Source organism: Peromyscus leucopus, chromosome 4 (genome assembly GCF_004664715.2).
Source record: "Peromyscus leucopus breed LL Stock chromosome 4, UCI_PerLeu_2.1, whole genome shotgun sequence".
Taxonomy (NCBI): Eukaryota; Metazoa; Chordata; class Mammalia; order Rodentia; family Cricetidae; genus Peromyscus; species Peromyscus leucopus.
Window position 1 is genome coordinate 22,774,401 of NC_051066.1, and position 24,624 is coordinate 22,799,024.

General features: G+C 36.3%; 1 protein-coding gene across 4 annotated transcripts in view; it reads right to left on the minus strand.

The window, feature by feature from the left end:
• The window catches only part of Gtdc1 (glycosyltransferase like domain containing 1), a 302,236-nt gene extending 299,627 nt beyond the window's left edge, over positions 1-2,609 (minus strand). For 2 of the 4 annotated variants that reach the window (XM_037204750.1, XM_037204751.1), the window contains exon 1: positions 2,591-2,609. The gene's annotated coding sequence lies outside the window, so the exon portion shown is untranslated. The remainder of the gene's footprint in view (positions 1-2,590) is intronic. The other 2 variants (XM_028881497.2, XM_028881364.2) reach the window with 1 other exon arrangement.
• Between the last annotated feature and the right edge of the window lie 22,015 nt (positions 2,610-24,624).

The window sequence follows — 24,624 nt, forward strand, 5'->3', positions numbered from 1 at the left end:
ACCATACAAATGTTTTCCTATTTTAACACCTTCATTTCTACATTATAGTTGACATCTTCTTTTCCATAATTAATTTCTTGATTTGTATGAGAAATCCAATTCATTGATGCCACCTCTTATAACTTGCTCCATCAGTTTTTCCTGACTTCAACCTTTACCCACTGTCATCTATCAATTATCATTATGAAGTTTCATAAAATAATACATGTTCATTGTCTTTACCTAGACATATTTAATGCTCAAATTACTACAACCTAATTTTATTAGCTATCACTTTCCTAAAATGGTGCCCATTAAATTTGGCAAAAAGCCAACCAACTTGCCTATTTTCATTTCTCACTCTACTAGGCAAGAACTACTTCTACTCATCATGTCTCTGTGAAATTCCCTTCCATTGATTTCCAGGACACAACAAAATTCACATCTCCTCTAGCTGATATTTTTCTGCCCATTAAAATGGGTTCCTTTTCTGAAAATCCATGGAGTTTTAACATACAGGCTATGGTTCCAATCTGCTCCTGATTTTAGAACTATAAGAATGATTTTATCCATTGATCACTCCAAAATTCCAGACTTTCCCAACATATTTTCATAATATAAACTTGTTTCTATTTGTTATATCTCTACCAATTGTTTCAAAGTATCATAAAACCCTTTCTAACTTAAAAGCATCTCTATAGCTATGTTGTGCAATACCACTAGTCACATGTGCCTATCAAGCACCTGAAAGGTGGCTACTCTGGACTGACAGGCATATTAACAGTAAAGTACACAATGGATTTCGAAGACAATGCAAAAATAAGAATGGAAACAGTTTTAATAATTTTATATTGATTACATGCTGAAGTAATATAGATATATTAGGTTAAATAAAATATTAGGAAGATTAATTAAACTCATATCTTTTTACTTTTTAATGTGGCTATTAAATTTTTTAATTATGTGTCTTATGTTATAATTTTATTGAATGATACTACTCTACACATTAAATGAAAAAAATACAGTACTTACAAACAATAAGACTAAGAAAAAGAGACAAGTGATATTTTTCTATACCACAGTGTATTTTATCTGGACAGCTTTATTATTTTATCTTGACAGCTGTGGAATCAATACTGAATGATGGAAGAAGAGGAGGAGGAGGAGCTGCCATCACTGGAAATGTTACTTAAGCCTAATCCCAGCATTGAGGACAAAGATGCAGAAAGATTATGAGTTTTAGGTCAGCCTGGGCTATTAACAAGACCCTATCTCAAGGAAAATAATAAAACAGGAGATGTAACCAGATGGCAGGGCACTTACCTACCACACAGGATGTTCCTTTAAACTAATACAAATATACTCAAAACTCAGAATGTTAAAACATTAAATCATATCCAATAAAAGAATTTACTCAAAACCATTTCATAAAATGCAAATATTTGATCTCTTATATGATATTAGTTTTTCCCTCATCCTCTTTAACAAAGTGGCTGGTATAAATAGAAGGTAAGTAATTTGCCATGGTAATATGCTCAGTATCACTGGAACAAGGTGGCAAAATCAGGCAATATATCTACAAACACCACCCTCTCTGTCATAACTTTTTCTTGATTAAACAAAAGCAAAATTTAAAGAACTAGTATGTTCTGCTCTTTGTAATACTCTTAAACTAAGGCTAGAAGAAAGGTCAGATTATAAAAGTTCCCACTAAGCTTAAATACAAATATAAAAACTACAGAACGTTTACATTTAAAAGTAAATTTACTGTGTGAGTAAAGAAAAGTTCAGAAAGAAACAGTGAATGAAAACATCAAGGAGCCTTCTTCCAGCCCAACTCTTCAGAGAAGCCATCCTCAGAAACATGCATGCCCCCTGGGCCAAAAAAAGAAAGCCATTCTTAGCTATGGAACATTTTGAAGTCCTACATGTACTTCTGTTTCATAAAGTTTCATGGGAAGCACATGCATGATTCCAGCACTTGGGAAGAAGCAGAAAAATCAGGAGTTCAAGGCCATCCAAAGTTACATAGCAAATTCCAGGTCGGGCTGGACTACATGAGATCCTGTCTCAAAAACAAAAAGATAAACAAAAAAGTTGCATAGGGACTAGGGAGTGGGGAATTAGTTCCTAAATTAATTTCCAGTTTAAAAAAAAACTGTGTGGAAATAATTCATATGTGAATGGCAAGACTGTATGCCCTGAAATTTTATATGCAGTTTGTCAAAGACAAGAAGGTATGTTTTTAGAAGACTGGAATAGTTGAGAGGGGGATCAGCAGGTGTAAGAAGAAGACAAAGGATAGTAATGGGCTAAACAACATCAAAATAAACTATGTGTGTGTTAGGGTTTTGATTACAGTGATACCATGACCAAAAACAACATGGGGAGGAAAGGATTTATATTTCAGTATATATTTCCCAAATAACAGTCCATCATTGAGGGAAGTCAGGGCAGAAACCCAACGCAGGAATTGGGAGGCAGAAACTGAAGCAGAGATCATGGAGGAGTGTGTAACATTGCTTAATGGTATTTTAATAAAAAACCTGGAGCCTGATGTTGGTGTAAATGCTGAAAGATCAGAGAGACAAAGGAACAAGCCAACTCTTACCTCTAGGACTCCTCAGTCCAAAAAGCCTTCAGTTCCTGTCTCCTCATGCCTTATATACCGTTCCTGCTGGGATTAAAGGCTTGTGATTCCCAAGCACTGGGATAAAGGGTGTGTGTCAACACGGGCTCTGTTTCTCTCCTAGTCTGAATCAATATGTAGTCCAAGGGGACTTTGAACTCACAGAGACCCAGACAGCTCTCTGCTCCCAAGTGCTACGATTGAAGGTGTGTGCCACCACTGCCTGGCATCTATGCTTAATCTAGTGGCTTGTTCTGTTCTCTGACCTTCAGGCAAATTTTATTAGGGTATAATATATCACCACATTCCCCCTTTTTGGTCTAAAATAATAAAAGGTTATAACTAATACAAGAAAAACTATATAAAATAAGTATACAGTCAAGAATTACATTAACAATGTCCATTCTATAAACATGACAAATTCAGAGAAAATACTCCATTATTTAATCTATTTTGGTGAGTCCAAAATGTTGTACCTAATTCACTTTCTAGACTAACTTGTATTACCAAACCAAAATTATCTTTTGATGTCTTTCAAACTTACACAATTTATACCACTTTAGTGAGTTTCTTTTCTGAATTTGTTAACAAGGAAAACTATAACTATCTAATCTTCAACTCCATCAGAGGCCCAAGAAGGAAATAATATTAACTAAGTAAGCAGGAAGTGCAAACAAGTGACTTCCAAAAAATGTGAGAAATGACAGAAACAGCTGGTTGTCAGAACAGTCACCCAAGGATCCTCTGTAACATTGGGGCATCCATCTCCAGCCTATAGGCTTAGCATATCTGACAGACTTTTCTGTGAAGCAGGATTTTCTGAAGGACCTGCCTACCTTTTCTTGGTAAGGTTTGACAGTCCTTTTTTTGTGTGTGTTCTGCTTGTCCATTTTGGACAGTATACTGTCAGCAGTTGAGGCAAGGCACTTTCTTGCCCAGTGGCTAACTTTTAACACAAAGAAAGTAAACTCCACATGGAGTTTCTTCAATGCCCATCATCTTCTCTGAAGTAGATTGGTGCTGCCAGGAGCAGACGTGTCTCATAGTCATAACAACAACAACAACAAAAAAAAATCTGTTATTAAAACATCTTAAATGCCACAGGCTATAGATATCTAAAGTGTTTGAAGATGACCTGTCTATCTAAAATATAAGTTTGACTTTGAAAACATACCCAACCTGACAAGCTCCATTGTAATAGGTGACTAACTACTAACCTGCATTTCTTTATTATCCTAAAATGTTGGTAATACAAACTTTCAAGGACTTGCAATTTGCATTACATTGTTAAATGAGCTGTATAGATACAAAACTTTAAACAAGATTAGAAATGTATGTACAGTATGTTCTAACAAAAATAATCACAAATTTGTATCAATATACACAACTTGTATACAATATACAAACATCCAATCCAACGTAAAATAATTAAAACAAGTAGCTGCTTTTAAAATATAGACTCAGTAATCTACCTTTTTATCTTATGTCCATATCCTCCCTTTTTTCTTTTCAGAATAGATTCAATAATCTAACCTTTTATCCTATCATTTCTATGTCTTCTTTTCAAATTCAATAATCTACCTCTTACCTATATCCTCTTTTATTTCTTTTCAAACAAAAAAACCCTGAATCTAATCTCCTTTGTATAGCTTTTTTCCTGAACATTATCAATTAACAACTTGTAACCAACCATCCTAAACAATGACAGGTATCCATAACCCATTAAAGGCCAAAAGCCACCCATCCCAACACCTCTTAGGAATGTGGGCATCGTGTTCTTAAAATTACTTCCTACTGTCTGGGGGTGAAGGCATCTTTAGGGGATCCTGAAAAGAAAATTTGGGGTTGTCAAGTCCTGGGGGGAGGTAGCTATACCAGTTGTTGTCCAGTCTCTATATAATGCAAAAGTATAGGGCTTGTCTCATGTCCTGGCGAGAGTAGTCTGTGAGGCTGGATCATCTTAGCTAGGCATCTCAAAATTGTCCTTAGCAGTTTATAGTCCAAAGCCTATTTTGGGTGGTATTTGTCATCTTAGTGGTGTTATCATAGTCCTGATGGAATCATCATTGTGAGGTCCCATCATCTTTTTGGAGACTTCATAGTCGTTGTTAGGCATGATCATGGTTCACTGCAGAAAACTGATAGACTCAAACCTGAAATCATGTACAGAAAGCTAGAAATTAGCTAGAATTAGTTAGTACTCTATATATTAGCAATTGGTGTTACATACCCTCCCAGACCAATCATCAGTCAAGAAAATGTACCAGTATCTTGCCCATAAACCAATCTGGTAGGGGCATTTTCTCTTGAGTTTTCATTTTCCCAAATGAATCTGGCTTGGGTTAGGATATACAAAAGCAGACAGCACAGTATGTGTATGAAAACATCACAATGAAGTCATTATTATGTATAACCAATATATCACACACACGCGCGCACACACGCGCACACACACACACACACACACACACACACACACACCTGAGCAACAAAAGAATTCATACATATTTCTAAAAGAATATAATCAAAAAAGTAGTTGTATGTAGCGTCGAGAGATTAAAATGTAAGAACGCAAGTTCTCTTTCCCCTTCTTGATTATGACATTTCAACCAACTGAACACAACACAGATCTATTCAAATTTTTAAATAATCCTGAAGTATAAAAATAAGTAAAATAAGGCTGAATAGTAAACTATAGAAATCAATTTACTCATGCCTATATGCATGGATAAGGAGTATTAGATGTTAACAAGTTTATGAATGTCCAGCCATCAAGAAAGAATCAAGGTCAGGCATGGTGACACAAATCTCTGTACTCAGGAAGGTGAGGCATAAGCATCCAGAGTAGAAGGCTGACTGCGATACATAAGGAGATTTATCTCAAAATACACCTGCAAAAGTCTAGCACCATGCACCGTCATCAAGCCCTCTTGAGTCTCAGTGTTAAAGACAGCCAAAAGACAGGCGAAAGACTTAAAGAGTAGAGCTGTCAATACTGAACTATATTGTATATTTTTTTTAGTTATTTAAGAAAAAATTAATCTATTCAGAAGACTAAGTTAGTAATTCCAAAACACAGTGTTCCAAATAGGCACAAGTCCTCTCTCATGGTTTGACACCGAATCTTTTATCCTAGGCTCATGTTTTAAATGTTTGTTCCTTAGCTGGTTGACATTATATAGGGAAAACAATGGAACCTTTAAGAGATGGGAACTATTTAGGGATATAGGCCTTTGAAGATTATAGTCCATTAGCCTCATTCTTTACATCTGTGATATAAAAAACTGCTACTACATGATCCTCCCTTGAACTGCTTGCCAATATTGTATTAAAAAGACAAACTTAGAGCATTCCCTTTAAAATCAGGAATAAGACAAGAATGTCCACTCACTACTCTCGTTTGGTATAGTGCTTGAAATCTTAGCTATATCAATTAGACAAGAGAAAGACATAAAAGTGATTTTCAAAATTAGGAAAATAAAGTAATCAGAATATCCCAATTTGCAAATGACATTTTTTACTGAAAAGACACTATTGAGGATTAGGGAGGGATTCAGTGGTTAAATGCACTTGCTTTTCTTCCAGAAGATCTGAGTTTGATTTCCAGTACTCACATTTGGAGGCTCACAACCGCCTGTAACACCAGCTCTGTGAGGAGCAAGGTGATGTCACTGACCTCTGAGAGCACCTACACTTACTTACTACACAGACACAATGTAAAATATTTATTAAAAATAAATCTTTTTTTTTTTTTAAATTTAAAGACCCTATTGAGTTTACTAAAAAACTCTTGGACTGAATACATGCTTAAAGCAAAGTTTTAAGATACAAAATTAATATTTAAAAAAAATAAAACTATAGCCTTCATTTATACCACTAGTGTACTCTCAGAGAAATTTAAAAAAAAAAAAAAGTATCCCCTTCAAAAATAACTCCAATAAAAGACAAATAGACTAGAACAGAGGACCCAGAAATAAAACAGCAAAACTAACATCACTTAATTTTTGACATGGAAGCAAAAACAAACATTGGAAAACTGCCTACCCAAAAAATGGTGCTAGTAAGACTGGATTTTTATCTGCAGAAGAATGACCTTGGATTCATCTTTCACTTGACACAAAATCAAATTCAAAAGGAATCAAAGACCTCAATGTAAATCCTGAAATATTAAAGCTTCTAGAAAAAAAACAAAGGGTATACTTTTCAAGAGCTTTTTTAATAGAAAACCAATAGCACAGGAATTAACCCCAAATATCAACAGACTGGACTATGTGAAACGAAAAAGGATTTTTACAGAAGAGGAAACAAGCAGCAGAGCAAACAAACTGCCCCCCCAAAAGGGAGACATCTTTACCAGCTACCTTAATATAGGAGACTAATATGCAGAATTGATCAAGCAGGTCAAACTGCCAATCATCAAATAGGCTAATGAACTGAATAGACAGTTTTCCAACAAAGAAGCACAAATAGCCAATAACTACTTTTAAACATGTTCTATATCTGTTATCAGGAAAATGCAAATTAAAACTACTTTGAGATACTACCTCATCCCAGTCAGAATAGCTGTCACCAAAAACTCTGACAACAAATGTTGGAGAGGATGTGAAGAAAGAAGAACTATTCTCTGTTGGTGGGGGTGCAAATTAACATATCCATTGTGGAAATCAGTTTGGATATTTAGCAAAATTTAAAAATAGAACTATCATATGACCCAACTAAGGAGAACCTCGGGTAGCAACCCTGAGTTCTTTTGAGTGTGACAGTATTCTGTGACACCTCTCATCTCACCAGAAGTGACACTATTTAGTTACTTGCTGACAGGGCAAGGATGTTAGTTCTTCACTGGTCAAGGGAAAGCCATTCTTGCCAAAGCCATAAGCCCTCCAGAGGCTGCCAGCCACAAGCCCACTTTCCATAGTTAAGAATGCAATAATTCCTTTCGTTTACATGTTTCACAAGTACTTTACAATATCCACAGGAAACACTGGCTTATTTTCATTAATTTGCATTATGTTATTATTGTTCATTTTCCTTTTTTTTTTTTTCAATTATGTGAAACAGTTAGCAAAATAAAATAAGGTACAGTCAGTTTCCCTAGATCTTTCCTAGCTCTAAACTTCATCTTCTGGCACCCAATACATGATCTTTTGACAACTATTCATTTCACACCAAGCTAAATCTCTCCCTAAAGGCTACCAATCTGGCCCTAGGCATAGTTCTTAAATAAAAGCACAAGATCTTTGTAAACCTAAAATTTGCATTCTAAAGGAACAAATTAAAGATCAAAAGCAGTTGCTCACCTCTAAGAGTTTAAAATGCATTACAAATATTTTAAAGAAATAGTTATTGACTTTCTTTTGCAAAATACTGTGTTAATGGGCCTACTTAAATTAGAGATGATAGTATGAAAACAAGGTTTTAAATTGGTAAATTCTAAACTGTTCAATAAAAGTATATGTCAGGAATTTTAATGAGACTCAATAGGACAGAGAAGAATTAACAGTCTGCAAGTATTAGGGGGGAGGGGTGCAATGACAACCTTAATCCGCTGCATGGGATTTATAATTTCATTCTTAAAAGTTAAAGAAGTGATATGGTATTTTGTATACTCTTAGCAAATGACTTCATGTATTGGTATGTATACATTTAATGACTAAACAACAAAAGACATGACTTCTTTAATCAATCAATCCAATAATTTTCATTTATGTACTCCTAGATACACAACTACCATTATGTGTACTAACCAATAACTGGCCAATAGCCTAAAACAAAAGATTTTCAATTGCTTCTGAGGAAAAAGAACAAAATCATAGCTGGAACTTTAAAAAATGCAGTAAAATGCTGATGTGGTTGTCTTCTAAAAACTTCAATAGATTTCATCATTTACTTAATATTTCAAGTTCACTACTGCTATATTGCTTTCTGTCAAACAGGAATATAAAATCCATCCTAACATAAAATGCATCCATTGAGGAATGCATCTAAGACACCCTGATTGAGAGAGAAAACACATATGTAAAAGTAAAAAATACATATTAAACAATTAAACAGCTAAATCAAGAATTCCAGTATAAAATGATTGTTTTAAAACATGGCTGTAGCTGAATGTTTTCCTGTGTACCACCTGGTCCACAGCCACTCAGACCCAAATAAACACACAAAAGCTTATATTAATTAAAACTGCTCAGCCATTAGCTCAGGCCTACCACTGATTAGCTCTTACTCAGTGCATTGCTGTTAATTTATATGTTGCCATGTGCTCCATGGCTTTACCTGTGTGCCACCCTGGACAGCAGGCTGGCATCTCCACTGACTCCACCTTCCTCTTCCCAGAATTCTCTTCTCTACTTGCCCTGCCTATGCTACCTGCCTGGCTACTGGCCAATCAGCATTTTATTTATCAACCAATCAGAGCAACATATATTCACAGCATACAGAAAGACATTCCCCCATCATAAGGCAGCATGTGTTTTTTTAAAAAAGGGGGGGGGAGATCAGCTGCTTGGCCTAGTACTCAGTTCAAACAGAAAACTGCAAAAGCCTAGCTTTAAGCCTATTACAGCTTCCTATGTTGGCAGCACACTTTGCAAATTTAAAACTAAAAGAAAAGAAAGAAATCCTGTCTGAAACATTTGGCCCCATAGGACTTCCTCATCAGTACTTTTCAGATACTCACCCGATGATTTTCTTATGTGTACCTAAGGTTGAGAAACACACTACAGAGTACTGGTACTAATTCTCAAAGAATTAGTCGTGGAATCTAGACACCAATAGCAACTGAGAACTTGTTACATCAGTTTCTCAGTTCCCACCTTCACTGCAACTCTGAAAGAAGTAAAAACCTTGGAATGGAGCCCTGTGTTTTAACAAGCCTTTCAAGCAATTGTGAAGTACACTGTTTGAAAAACACTACTATGGAATAAGAAGGACCTCTCTGTCTCAACTGACTCTCCATAGGTCACTAACTGCATGACCTTTACCTCTCTAAACTTCAACTTCTCCTCCTAGCAAAGTAGCAGCTACCATTTGTTAAGCATCTAATATGAGGCAAAGAATGTAAAGGAAACACTTTATACATACATAAAAATAAGCCCTGTTCTTGTTAGCGTTCTATTGCTGTGATAAAGATCATTACCAAAAACAACTCAGAGGATTTATTTCACCTTAGAACTCCTGACCCATCATGAAGCAAAGTGAGGACAGTAAGCTGAGGCAGGACCCTGGAAGCAGAATCTGAAACTAAGGCCATGGAGGAGCATTGCTTACTTGTTTGCGGCCTGGCTTGTTCAGCCAGGTTTCTGATACAACCCAGGACCACCTACTCAGGGGTGTCACCATCCACAATGAGGTAAGTATTCCCACATTAATCACTAATCAAGAAAGAGCACACACAGACTTGTTGCCTACAAGCCTATCTGATGGAGGCAATTCCTCAGTTGAGATTTCCCTGTTCCTGGATATGTCTAGGTTTATATGAAGCTGTCAAAAAACAAACCAGCATAATCCCTTACCAAAAGGTTACCAGGTGGATACTATAACACATTTCATAGTTAACAATTATAAACAAGATGCAGTCAGACTGTAAACTTAAGTTTTTAAATTTTCAACATCATTGCTCTGTTCCTCTTTAAAATAAAACCATTCCTGTTTCCTTTTCCACAAATTAATTTTGCTAATTTTCCTCTCTTGCTTTTCTATTTTTTCTTTCTTCCTCCCCACATTTCAAGTCCATCCTCTCTTTTCTCTCATCTACTGCTATGGGATGTTCTGTATGGCAAATGTGCTGCTCTGATTGATCAATAAATAAAACACTGATTGGCCAGTGGCTAGGCAGGAAGTATAGGCGGGACTAACAGAGAGGAGAAAAGAAAGAACAAGAAGGCAGAGGGAATCACTGCCAGCCGCCGCCATGACAAACAGCATGTGAAGACACTGGTAAGCCACGAGCCATGTGGCAAGGTCGAGATTTATAGAAATGGATTAATTTAAGCTATAAGAACAGTTAGCAAGAAGCCTGCCATGGCCATACAGTTTTTATGCAATATAAGTCTCTGTGTTTACTTGGTTGGGTCTGAGCGGCTGGGGGACTGGCGGGTGACAAAGATTTGTCCTGACTGTGGGCAAGTAAGGAAAACTCTAGCTACAATCTACGTATCTTTCTGTATTTCTTTTAGGGGAAAAAAAATCTGTCTAATATAAAGCCAGAGCTTTTTTTAGCATGTACAGTAATTTTACTATACAAAATGGTGTAGTTTGATCAAGAAATACTTTGAATTCTACCATATTCCAGGAAACAATGGGATTTAAAATATAAGGAAGATGAAAGGCGACTGTGAAACATAATCATAATGATGAAGTTACAAGTCAGTAGGGAAGAGATACACTTTATAAAACATAGAAGCATGCCATGTAGTTCTCTACTAATGAAAAGAAAGCTCAAGACCACCTTCTTTAGAGGAAATATGGTTTGTCCAAAACTGGGAATAGAAGTCTCATCTACATAGGCTGGAAAGGCAGGTAAAGAATCGCAGAACATGGGAAAGCTCTCCCCTGAAAATCTAATTTAATCTCTGGAACACACATGAAAGACAGGTGCCATGGCCCATATCAATAATCACAGCACTCCTAAAGCAAGATAGTACTCAGAGATTCAAAAATTTCCCAGAATCTCCCAGATCAGTTAAGCCTGGAGTATCACAACAACAGAAATAAGAGACCCTGCCTTAAGATCTTCTGACCTCCACATATAGACCATGATGGAATCTTTACTACCTTCATACACACATGTAATTAATGAATAAAGCAGAACTCACAGAGACCTGCCTGCCTCTGCTCCCAAGTGCTGAGATTAATGATGTGCACCACCCCTGCCCGGCTTTGGAGAACAGTCTGGTTTACAGGGCTAGCTCCAAAACAGCCAGGGATACACAAAGAAACTCTGTGTAAAAAAACCAAAGCAAAAAATAAGTAAATAAATGTTAAAAACCCATATATCTTAAATAAATAAATAAATGTAGAAAATGCATGTACCTTAATAAATAAATGTAGAAAATGCATGTACCTTAAATGTAATAAAATAAGAAATATTTATTGCCCATATTTTTGATACACCAAAGGTTTTTAAAAAGAAAGAAAAAAAGACAAAACATAGAAGCTATTCTAGGGGGGAAAAAACTCAGGACTGCACTGAAAGTAAGTGTGGTAGTTTGAATGTAACTGGCCTCCATAAGCTCATATAGAGTGGCACTATTAGTAAGTGTGGCTTTGTTGGAATAGGAATGGACTTCTTGGAGGAAGTGTGCCACTGTGGGGGTGGGCTTTGAGGTTTCCTACCCAAGTTACCACCCAATGTCTCAGTTGACTCCTTCTGCTTCCTGCAGATCAAGATGTAGCCCGTATCATGTCTTCCTGCAGGCTGCCATGCTCCCCTCCATGATGATAATGGATTGACCCTCTGAAACTGTAAGCTGCCACCTCAATTAAATGTTTTCCTTTATAAGAGTTGCCTTGGTCATAGTGTCTCTTCACAGCAATAGAAAACCTAACTAATACAATAAGATAGAAAAAAAGTCATTTCTGTACTATTTCTGTTGCTACTTCCATAAGCTACATGTATTTCTTTCACAATACTTTTTCAACTATTCATTCATCTAACCAAATTGATATAATGCATTAAGCTAGACAGCAAGAATTAAAAAAAGATAACTAAGATACTGTTTCAGAGCATATGGAACAATTTACAAATGAAATATGCTTTCAAATGTTTTGTTCTAACATTAAGTTATTAGGATTTCTAAAACATACTAGTATACAGACAAATTCTTAAGAATGACTTTTATGACCTTCCTGAAAGTCAATGAGGTATAAGCTGGCCAAAATGTTCTGTATACGGCACATAAATGTGCACTGTCTATGTCAGCATCATAATCACCAGCTCCCAAGGGGAGCATACAGTTCATCCACATTTACACAGACATGAGTAAGGAGAAGCAACCAAAAACCCAGAGTAAGAATTTTAACATTCACATCATTCATTCTTCTTATTTTTTTATTTTTTATTTTTGCCAAAGAGCTAATGAATAACTTCATTCAGAAATCCATTAAAAGGTTCTACTGAGACATTAATGAGACAAAATTGAAAGGGTTAATAGGATGACTAAGTTCATTAGTATCTAAGGTTTCTAGTCCTGTCAGTGACAACCCAAATCCTATAACATTCATCAGTTCTACTATGATCTGACAATTCTATAATGCCAATTTAAGAAGCATATTTAACCACCAAACAATGCTGGAATGGTAAGGTAGTAATGTTATGTTTCTCCTAATATATGTGAAAGTAATTTGCTATAATATTAGGAGTGATAGAATCTTTACAAAATAAATAAATACAAGAAATAGTAATGAGACTTTGGCCAGGGAAGCAGGTAGGCTAATGCCCTATCTTCACCTCTCCCTCAGCTACTCCAAATGAAATCCCCCAGTCACATGCCTGTATCTGCAGTAGACAACCTGCTAACATCTCCCTTCTCCCACTACTCCCATTTCCAATGGATTACACAAATCTTTCCATTTTAACCACCCAGGTTCCACATTACTTTACTACAGCCCCCAACTCCAGCAGGTACTCCCTAGGAACCCACAGGTCCCTCTGACCAGGGCGGCAAGTATGCTAATTGTAGATCTTCATCTCTCCCTCCATTCCTCCAAATACAATCCCTGGGTCTCATCCACAGCTCAATAGCACACCTGCTGTAGCTACTCCTCACTCTCTACCCCATTCCCAGGAGACTAACTAAGCAGATTTTGATGGAACACTCTGCTTTCCTCCTTCCTGTGAAACCCCTCAGTATTGTTGAAATTATTTTGGCCACTCCACGTAGTTAAAAGGATATTTATTTAATGGTGTAACTCACAAATTAAGTGATAGGTAGGTCGCAGGGTCTGGGGAAGGTGTATTGCAGTCCAAGGTATTCTCTGGAGCTCTGCTTGGTTCACCTCCACGGCTCAGGGTCCTGGCACAGAGCGAGAGCACAGAGAGAGCACTGGCCCATCCAGCTCTTGGGTCTCCAGGCACCTCCCCTGGCCCTGCCTCGTAGGCGTGACAGTATCCAGAGTCTCAATGGGGGTTGGAACTTCCAGATCCAAGCTGGAATGGCTACCCACTACATCTCAGCCCCCACCAACTAGCTATTCCCATTTCTAAGTGTCAGTTCCCAATACCTAGAAACACATTGTGATGTTTGAAAGAGAATGGCCCCCTTGGCTCATGTATTTGAATGCTTAGGAAGTGGCATTAGAAGGTGTTGGGTAGGTGTAGCCTTGTTGGGGGAAGTATGTCACTAATGTGAGTTCTGGGGTTTCAAATGCTCTAGTCAGGATCAGTCAATCTCTTCCTCCCTCCCTCCTCCCCTCACCTTCTCTCTGTCTTCCTTCTGCCTGTGGATCAGGATGTAGACCTCTCAGCTATTTCCCAGTACCATGTCTGTCTGCATGCCAACATGCTTCCCACCATGATGATAATGGACTAAACAGCTGAACAGCCAGCCTAACTTAAATCTTTTCCTTTATAAGAGTTGCCATGGTCATGGTATCTCTTCATAGCAATAGAACACTGACTAAGACACATATTTTCCTAGAAGCCCTAATGCCCACACCTATCAGTCCATGGTCATGGTGTCTTTTCACAGCAATAGAACACTCACTAAGACACACATTTTACCTAGAAGCCCCAATGCCCAAACCTATCAGGACCCAAAAAGATTTTTCCTACCAGGCAACACACAGATACCACACTATTAAGAACCAGAGAGGGCAACAGAAATCAAGGAACAAAACACCCACCCAACAAAAATAACACCAGATATCAGCATACAGAATTATAATATTCTCAATCCCAGATACCCAGATGCCAAGGAGAAAACACAATAAAGAACAGCCAGAACAATGTCTCCACTAGAGCCAAGGAATCCTACCACAGCTATCCCTGAATATTTCAATAAATCTGAAGCACAAGAAAAATACCCTAAAACAGCCATTACAAATATAACAATGGTCCTTAAAGAGGAAATTAATAAATCCCTTAAAGAAATCTATGAAAACACAAACCATGAAAGGAAATGAATAAAAGAGTTCAAGACGCAACAGTCAAAATAGAATCATTTAAGGATGACCCACACTAAGGGAAATTTGGAAATGAAATATTTAGAAACTTGAACAAAAACCATGGAGGTAGTTTTACCAGCAAAATACAAGAGATGCAAGAGAGAATTCGGACACTAAAGACAAACAGAAGAAAAGGATACATTGGTCAAAGAAAACATTAAATCTAAAAATATCCTTGCACAAAAAGAGAAGAAATCCAGGTTAAAGGCTCAGAAAATATTCTCAAAAAAATCATAGAAGAAAATTTCTCTAGCCCAAAAAAGGGCATGCCTATGAATGTACAAGAAGCATACAGAGCAGCAGATAGACTGGACCAGAAAAGAAAGTCCCCTTGCCACAGAATAATCAAAACACTAAATATATAGAACAGATAAAGAAAGGATATTAAAAGCTACAAGAGGAAAAGAAAAAGTAACATATACAGGTAGACCTGACTTATCAGTGGAGACTCTAAAATCCAGAAGGTTCTGGACAAATGTGCTGCAGACTCTAAGAAACCACAAATGCCAGCTGAGATTACTACACCCAACAAAACTTTCTGTCACCATAGATGGAGACAATGTTTTAAGTAATATCTATCAACAAAACAGTCCTATAAAAGGTGCTAGAAGGTAAACTTCAACCCAGAGATCTTAGTAACATCCAAGAAAACACAGAGAATAAATAATCTCAAAACTAGCAAAGAAGGGAGGTGCATGTATACACACATACACACACACAAAAAAAAATAACAAGAATCAACAATCATTAGTCATAGATATCTCTCAACATCAATGGTCTCAATTCTCCAATAAAAAGATACAGAATGGATGCAAAAAGAAGGTCTATCCTTCTGCTACATTCAAAAAACACACCTTAACATCAAGAATAGACATTGCCTCAGGGTAAAGAGTTGTAAGAATATATTCCAAGCAAATGGACATAAGCAAGACGGTGTGGTTATTTTACTATCTTACAAAATAAACCAAAACAAAACTAATCAAAAGAGAAAGGAAAGGGTATTACATATTCAAAGGAAAAAATTAACCAAGATGACATTTCAATTCTTAACATCCATGCCCCAAACACAAGGGCAGCCAAGTTTGTAAAACACACAAACAAACAAAAACAACAACTACAAAAATATTACTGAAGTTTAACTCACATATTGACTATCACACATGATAGTAACAGACTTCAATACCACAATCCCACCAATAGACAAGTCATCCAGACAAAAACTATACAGAGAAATGCTGAAGCTAACAGATGTTATAAACTAAATGGACCTTACAGATATATATACAACATTTCACCTAAACACAAAAGAATATATCTTCTTCTCCGCACCTCATGGAATGTTTTCCAAAATTGGCCACAAACTCAGACACAAAACAAGTGTCAACAGATAGAAGAAAATCAAAATAACTCCTGCCTTCTATCAGACCACCATGGATTAAAGCTGGATATCAACAACAGCAGAAACAAAAAGTCCACAAACTCATAGAAACTTAACTATGCCCTACCAAATGAAAAATCAAAAAAGACATTAAAGACTTTCTAGAATTGAATGAAAATAAATACACAACATATCAATGCTGTAGGGTGTTCTGTATGTCAAATGTGTTACTCTGATTGGTTAATAAATAGAACACTGATTGGCCAGTAGCCAGGCAGGAAGTACAGGCTGGACAAAGAGAGAGGAGAATTCTGGGAAGTAGAAGGCTGAGGCAGAGAGATGCTGCCAGCTGCCACCATGAAAAGATGGTAAGATACCGGTAAGCCACATGGTAACTTATAGATTAATAGAAATGGGTTGATTTAAGATATAAGAACAGTTAGCAAAAAGCCTGCCACGGCCATACAGTTTGTAAGCAATATAAGTCTCTGTGTATTTACTTGGTTGAGTCTGAGCAGCTGTGGGACTGGTGGATGAGAGAGATTTGTCCTGACCTTGGGCCAGGCAGGACCAGAAAAACTCTAGCTACATATCCAAATTTATGGGACACAATAAGAGTGGTTCTAAAATGGCAAGTTCACAGCACTAAATGTTTACAAAAAATAAAAAAATACTAAAAAAGAATTTTAAACCACCAGTGAGATCTAATACTAGAAACTTAACAGCACACCTGAAAGCTCTAGAGCAAAAAGAAGAAAGCACACCCAAAATGATTAGATGGCAAGAAATTATAAAATTCAGAGCTAAAATTCAGTAAAATACAAACAAAGAAAACAATATAAAGAATGAAACAGAGAGCTGGTTCTTTGAGGAAATCAATTAAGATCAACAAACCCTTATTCAAATTAACTAAAAGGCAGATAGAGATATCCAAATTAACAAAATCAATAGTGAAAGAGGAACATAACAACAGACACTAAGGCAATCCAGAAAACCATAAGGACATACAGAACATGTACTTCACCAAATTGGAAAATCTAAAAGACATGGATAGTTTTCTGAATACATAAGCACTTACCAAACTAAAATCAAAATCAGATAAGCAATTTAAGGAGATCTATAACCTCAAAGTCCAGGGCCAGAAGTTTTAGTGCAGAATCCTACCAGACTATCAAACAAGAGCTAATACCAATACACCTCTAATTTTTCCATAAAAAGAAACAGAAGGCATGTTGCCCAATTCATTCTACAAGGCCACAGTTACCTTAATACCTAAACCACATAAGTCCAACAAACAGAATTCCACACCCATTTCCCTTATGAACACAGATGCAAAAATACTCAATAAAATACTTGAAAACAGAATCCAAGAACACAATCAAAAAGATCATCCACCACCAAAAAGATTAAGAAGTCTTCATCCCAGAGAAGTTGAGATGGTTCAATATATGAAAATCAATAAATAAACTGAAAGAAAAAAAAAACACATGATCATCTCATTAGATGCAGAAAAGGCCTTTGACAAAATCTAACACTCCTTCATGATAAAAGTCCTAGAGAGATTAGGGATACATAATAAAGGCAGTTCACAGCAAGCCCATAGCCAACATCAACTTAAATGGAGAGAAACTCAAAGCAATTCCAATAAAATCAGAAACAAAGGAAGGTTGTCCAGTTTCTCCATAACTATTCAATACAGTACTTGAAGTCATAGCTATAGCAGTAAGACAACTGAAGTTTGTCAATGGAGATATTAATTAGAAAAGAAGTCAAATTACCTTTATTTGCAGAAGACATGCTAGAATAATAAGTGACCTTCAGAATTCCACTGGGAACCTCCTACAGCTAATGAATACTTCCAGCAAAGTAGTCAGATACAAAATTAACTCACAAAAATCAGGAGCCCCCCTATATACAAATGACAAGTGGACTAAGAAAGAAATCAGGGAAACAGCACCTTTCACAGAAGCTTTAAATGATATAAAATATCTTCAGGTAACACTAACCAAGCAAGTGAAAGACTTGTACAATAAAAACTTCAATCATTAAAGGAAGAAACTAAAGACTATATCACAAGATGGAAAGATAACCATCATGGTTTGGCATCCTACCAAAAGCAATCTACAAATTCAATGGGATCCCAGGCAAAATTCCAACACAATTCTTCACATATCTTAAAAGAGTAATTCTCAGCTTCATAGGAAAATACAAAAAACCCAGGCTAGCTAAAAACAATCCTAAATAACAATACATATGCTGGAGGTATCACCATTCTTTAAATTCTAGCATCACTGGTACAGGAAAGTACTCTATAGGCTACTATAGAGCATGTAAAAGAGAATGTAAACACCAAGCCAGGTACAAACCTTTTCATCTACAATTGTGTCCTGCCTGCAAGATATGCCAGGGCAAAGGTGGCACAAAGACTGTGAGAGTAACTAACCAATAACTGATTTGAGTTAAAGCCCACTATGAGATGGATCCCATACCTGACACTGACTGGATGACCAAGAACCGGTGAGGGACCTAGGGTAAAACCAAATACTAATGGTCTTTAAAAAAAGAAAAAAGAAAAAGAAGAGGAGGAAGAGGGAGAGGGGGGGAGAAAGGAGGGAGGAGGAAAGAGGAAGAGGAGGAACGGGAAGGGAAGGGAAAGGGGAAGAAGAATGAAAGAAAAGAAAAGAAAAAAGAAAAGAAAAGAAAGGTAAGGAAAAGAAAAAGAAAAAATAGAAAGTGACTCCTAATGATATTATGCTTTACTCACAGATCAGTGCCTTGTTTAGCCATCATTACAGAAGCTTCATCTTGCAGCAGATGGAAACAAATACAGAGACCCACAGCCAGAAATTACAGAGAGAAAGATCTTGGAACATTCGGCCTTAAGTGAGATGTCTTCACCAAATCATTCCCCTCAGAGTTCAGGGAACCCCTGGGAAGAGGAGGTGAAAGGAATAAAGAGCCATAGGGAAGGAATGGAGCACACCAAGAAAACAATACCCTGTAAATCAATATGAGCAAAGCTCATGTGAACTCACAGAGACTGAAGCACCATGCACAGGGCCTGCAGAGTCTGCAGCAGGTCCTCTGCATATATATTAAGGCTTCCAATTTAGTGTTTTTATGAATTTCTAAGTGTGTGAACAAGTGGGTCTCTGATTCTCGTGTCTTCTCTTAGGCTCTTCCTTCTATTGGTTTGTCGTTTCCAAATGTGATATGATAGTTTTCATTTTATCTTATTTCTTAGAAGCCTGTTATTTTCTAGTGAGACACAGAAAGGGAGTGGATCTGGATGGAAGAGGAGGTGAAGAGGAACTGGGAGGAGTAGGAGGGGAAACTGTAATCATAGTAGATTATGTGAGAAAAAGGATTTATTTTCAATAAAAAGAGGGGGGAAACAATGATGAATCTTTAGTGGAACTGTATATTTATAACTAATACAAACATGATCACAGAACCAAGTTTTAGTGTTAAAAACAACTTGAAAAGTCACCTATTAAAAGACTAGCTTCTATCCTACACAGGTAGCAGGACCAAAGTGTTAAAACTAAAACAATAACACTTCCAAGTTTTATGAGTACTAAACTGATTTGTCCAAATATATCTGATTTATATATGCTATTGTACTTTATTAATAAATTCAATCAACTATCACCTCATTTTAAAGTACAAGCTGCACATGACAGTGTGATAAGACTACAATGTTGGTACTCAACAGTGGTGGAACTTCAGTAAAAATCACAGGTATAAAATAATGTTTTAAAATATGCATACCATGCCATCCAGATAGTCACAAGTACTTGGATCTAAAAGCCTTCAAGGGTTTGTTTAGATTTACTGAAGCTATACCTGCTGTCAAGAAACAAAACACTGTGAAGGTTGATCAAACACATCTTTGCCTCAAGTACCTTGTTAATGTTTTCCACTAGCACTGTCCCAAATGTTAACAGTCAAGGGAAGACAAAGGGTTCTCTTCATTTCTATATTTAAATCATCATAAGCTTGATCAAGCATGCAAATCCCTTTGGGCTTGAGGTTCTGATCAAAATGTCTTATAGGAACATTAAAAATTGAGTGGGTATAAACAACTCCAAAAACGTGGAGCTCATGACAGCACTGCTGTGATCTCTGCAATTTATGTGCAAAAATACTGGAGAAGTTTGATAGGGAATATAAGCAACTAATTATTGTGTTTTGCTTGAGGGCAGGTGTGCTGATCTCTACAGGTGTCTCTGTGGTGCTCAGCCTCAAATACTGCCTCTTGAAAGCATTTATGACACCAACTTGCTGAAGCCCTGCTAAACCTCTGACAGACTACCAGACTTGTGGGGTGGGAGATGTAACTACTACTTCAAGTCACTACTAAGAAAAAAAGCTCCTGCAGTGAGTTCACATGGTTTGTTATGGAATAGTATTAAGAAACAGTGTAAGTATTAAGAAAAAGTAAATTTAACATAGGTGACCCTATCAGTAATAAACATTAAACATTAGGGTATCCTAATGATACTAATGACCCAATACACAAATTCTTCAAAGAAATACTTCTAAAGAACTGCTGTTCTTTAAAGTATAAAAACTAAATAGTATTTTACTAAATCACTTTATAATTCATAAAATCATAATAGCCAGTACAGCCGTAAGACCAGCTTTCAGCAGCTCAGGAACTGAAGAGGAGGCATCGAGTCCGCAGACTAATCACTCAGGTGACTTTTTTCTGAAGGAGTAAAACTTAACTACTCTGGGGCCAGTGGAAAAGGAAAACACACACACACACACACACACACACACACACACACACACACCTTCAACATGTCAGAGTCTATTTTCATTTCTTTCCTTTATATCTTTCCTGATGTCTTCCTTCTAACTAACTTTATTTTTTGCCTTACAACTTATATATCCCAGCAAAATCTTTCAAGCAATATAAAAATTACAATGTGGTTACAGTCTATTTTTCAAGTAAATGACTAAAATGAATACAAGTAAAAAAAAAACTGCATGTTTTATCAGTGATATCAACTACCACTTTTCAGAATGCTTTTGAGAACAGACCATGCACACGTAAGAAGAGAAACCAAAGTAGAATGTTAAGAAGTAAAGAGCTATTTACCCACCTTCACCCTCCTATTCTCTAAGGTCTGAGCAAAAGGCTCTAGGAACAAGGCAAAAGGCCTTTTCAGGGTAAAGATAAACTCTTTTTAGTTTGAACTTTCAGGGGGAAAAGGAGGGAATTAAATTCTTCAGACACAAGAGGATTCACAACCTTATTTCTTAAATTAGCAACTTTAAAAACAAAACCAAGGAGGTAGGTAACTTCAAATATATCATGTGCCATGAATTGCCATTATATATTGTTATATTCAATGCAAATTTAAAGTGTGACTCAGAATAGGCAATGCTGAAAAACTTTTTAAAAGTTGGAAATACCATCAACTGAATGTTACTCAAGCTTCTCAGATTTTAATATGATAAAATATATGGTTGATTTTACAAAACTGCAATTTAGCATCAATTTTTCAAGAGCGTATCTTTTGAAGTAAAGCAAACTCCTAAAAATTCCAGAGAACATAAGTTGCTTTATACTACAAAAACAGATCAGCAATTACTTAGGAGCAGTGATAGACTGACTTCAAAAGGACACTGGAAATCATCTTGGGTGATTAAAATGTTTCAAATCATAACTATGGATATATTTGTCACACAAATAGTCATCATATTATCATGCCATATTAAAATGGGCAGTTTACTCTAAGTAAGATTTGAACAAATGTGGCACAAAAAATACACTAGCTGATCATGGCTAAAAATCTTTAATTTTCTAAGGACTTTTACATAAATTTGTGTTTCCGACAACCAAAATTAAAAGAACATCACGAGTTTAAAAACTTTGTTACAGTATTATGCTATAGTTATATACTTCAGCTCTTGCTGAGCTGAAGGAATTATCACTAATAATTACATATCATTTTACAAGGTAATCATTTCTCCTGAATTTAGGTTTCAAGACAAAACAACGTGCCATGTATTTATTAGTATTCAAGTTCTATTTGTTTCACAAGCTAACATATTTATACATTGAATTATACAAAAGCATCTAATATTAAAATGTTATAATTTTCATACTAATCAATATTATTTAGGATGCCTAACTAGCAAACATGAGGATGTGAATTTGGATTCCCAGCATCCATATTAAAAAGACAGGCAAGCTTGGGACAAGCAAAGCCTTGAAACTCACTGGCTAGCCAACCAAGCAACTAAGAAAGCTACAGGTTCAGTGAGAGATGCTAGTTCAAAAATTAAAGAGCAAAGCAACTATGGTGGTTAGTTTTGTCAACAACACATTAGAATTACCTGGCAACAACGTCAATCATGTTCTCTGGTCATGCTGATCTATACAGGATCTTAACTATATGAACTAATGTTAGAAGACCCACCCACATATGGGTGGCACCATGCCCTGGGCAGGAGAACCCGGCTTGCTACAGTGAAGAAAAAGCAAACTGAGCACAAAAAATGCATGCATGGATTCACTGCTCTCTGCATATGTGATATAACCACTTCTCTCAGCTCCTGACGCTGTAACCTGGATGCTCAGGCTACAATAAATGCTTTCTCCCATAAATTGCTTTTGTTGGGGTATGTTATCATAGCAATAAGAAGTGAATGGAAGACAGAAATTGAGGAAGAAACACATATACACTTCTACATAAACACACATACCTCACACACATATTTTTAAGTTCAGTTTACTGCCCTGACTTTGTTTCTATTATAAACAATTTTTACTAAAATTGTGACTGATAATGTATTTGCTTCAAAAAAAAATCACAACAAATACTTAGTAAGCAGTGTTTGCTTGTAATTCCAGCACTTGGGAGACTACAGCAGTAGGAACACTGCAAGCCCAAGGCCAGCCTAGGTTACAAAGTAAGTTTAATGCTAGCCTGGGCTACACAGGAAGACCCTGCCACAGGGGGAATAAAAAAATCATGAGATAATTTCACATTAAATAATAAAAACAGTGAGTTGAAGTTCACATAAAATTATGTGTTTCTAGTTTGATTTGAGGCACACTCCACAGGAAGAAATGTCTGCCTGCTACAATTAACATGTTCAAAAGCCCAAGGTTGGGGTGGTAACAGACCCTTGGGGTTAATCTCTGCAGTTATTTTACTAAATACACATACTATAAACTGTCTTCTAATAATTATGTTTCTAGCCATAGGTTAGTTCTGCTGTCAACATTGGACAAAGAAGCTTTGTGTTTGTGTTTGTGGTGGGCAGTGGTTAATGAAGAGATTCATAACTGGTCAAAGTACTGAGAATAAAAGACTAGCATAAGTGACTCAGCCATAAAGGGGATGTCTACAACATCCCCACCCCCAAGGCTTAGGAAACATAGAAGAGGAGGTAGAAAGAATGTAAGAGCCAAAGAAGGAAGAACAGTGAGGTAACAACCTGCCTTTTAGACACAATATGGCCAACTCACAGCATAAATTCATAGCAGCTGATCAAGCCAGTCAAAATTCCAGCACAGATGGGGGCGGATCACCTTACCAGGAGCTGAGAAGCTACTGGCAATAATGGCTGCTGGAGAAGGAGAATTCACCTTACTACTAACTGGGAAGCTATTGGAAATAATGGCTGCTGGAGAGGGGGGATTCATTTTCCTTCAAGCATAGAGAAGCTCATAAGTTGCTCTCAACTCAATAAATAACCCCTACATCTATGAACATGTAAGCAACCCTAACTAAATTCAGTGGGTTATTAAAACAACAACAACAACAAAAAAAAAAAAACCTGAAAATACAAGAGATTGATGGATATGTTGGGAAGAAGAAAAGCAAAGGGAATAGGAAGGGAAGGAGGAGGGATAAATATATCAAAATTCATTATATATACAAATAAAATTGTGGAAAAATAAAAATTTATTTTAATGAATAACTACTAAACCCTAAAATGATCCATAAGTACATGGATATATGTCATATATTTTTAAATATATTTTAATAAACATTCTTGATTTACCATTATTAATTTCTCTGAAATGGAAAAAAGCCCAAAAAACAGTTTTTTAAAGGTTATACATAATTTTCCCAGTTGCTTTCTGAAACCCATTTATCTAATGATTGCTATCTCGGTCTCCATATATGCCTTCAAAGTAGTAAATGTTCTTAAAGATAATGCAAACTGCAAATATGTAAAATAATGCTAAAAAGTATATGTAGTATTTATACCATGTTGAAAACTCTTGGGGAAAAGATTCAAAAGTATTTTTAAAACATTCTTTGCATCCTGAAGCAAGTGCATTTAACACCAGAACACAAATTTTAGAAATATGAATGATGAATTTTATATAAATTATGAATTGCATAGCATATTACCTTTGAAAAATATTTTGCTAGAAGACAATGTGATTATGCATCACTTTCTCCCCATCATGGCTCTTCATAACAACACAGAATTTAGGGAA